The 752-nt window shown below is 54.9% G+C and overlaps 1 protein-coding gene across 10 annotated transcripts in view; it reads right to left on the bottom strand.

Annotated features, from left to right (window-relative positions):
- LOC144471129 (CUGBP Elav-like family member 1-A) overlaps positions 1–752 on the bottom strand; it is a 359,655-nt gene that overhangs the window by 251,151 nt on the left and 107,752 nt on the right. The window lies entirely within an intron of this gene.

The raw sequence follows: 752 nt of genomic DNA, 5'->3' as shown, positions 1-752 counted from the left end.
CCGTTGCAACCCTACGGGCCCCGCGCCGGTCTGGTACCGCGGCGACGAGCCAGATTATGGAACGGTGGCTGGGGATCGCATTAAGGAATTAATGAAAAAGAAACGGATCGGTACACTCCGGGATCCGCTGACACGTAAACACCAGCCTCCGCCGGTCGGCTCTTTTTTTCTCTCTCTCCCCTCCCCCCCTAGACTAATTGCAACGATTCGAACTTCTCCGCGGGATCCGCGAGCCGTGAACATCGTTGCTTAGGTAACAAGTTCAACCGGGCGTGTTAATGGGAGGAACGTATGGTAACGAGTTCAACGCACGTATTTAATTAATCCGTTGAACAAAGCCACTTGCCAACCGGGGGGAAAGCCGAGAGCGAGAGAGAGCGAGAGAGAGAGAGAGAGAGAGAGTGAGCCACCACCCGTACGACGAAAAACTTTTTCACCAGTTCATTTGTATCGACCGGGCCACCCGGCCAGCGCCGAAACTGCCGCTATTCAAAATTATGAATCGGCCGCCATTGTCCCGCCGCACGCGAAATTACCAAACACGGTGTCCGGCTTTTGTTATTCGCGTCCAAAATTTGCTGCTGCACGCTGGAACGATCGCCGCGGCCGCGCCACGTTTTGTTCCCCGCCGTGTTCAATCCTTTATTACACGGCGTCCGCGTAAAACCGGGGGGATCTGTCTTCTTTCGCGTTCGTTCGAAGGAACCGAGGCTGGATATCGGAGGATGGATTTCGGAGTCTTCGATCTCGAT

The sequence above is a fragment of the Augochlora pura genome, chromosome 1, assembly GCF_028453695.1.
Source record: "Augochlora pura isolate Apur16 chromosome 1, APUR_v2.2.1, whole genome shotgun sequence".
In the NCBI taxonomy this organism is placed as follows: Eukaryota; Metazoa; Arthropoda; class Insecta; order Hymenoptera; family Halictidae; genus Augochlora; species Augochlora pura.
This window is presented reverse-complemented; position numbering and strand designations above follow the sequence as displayed.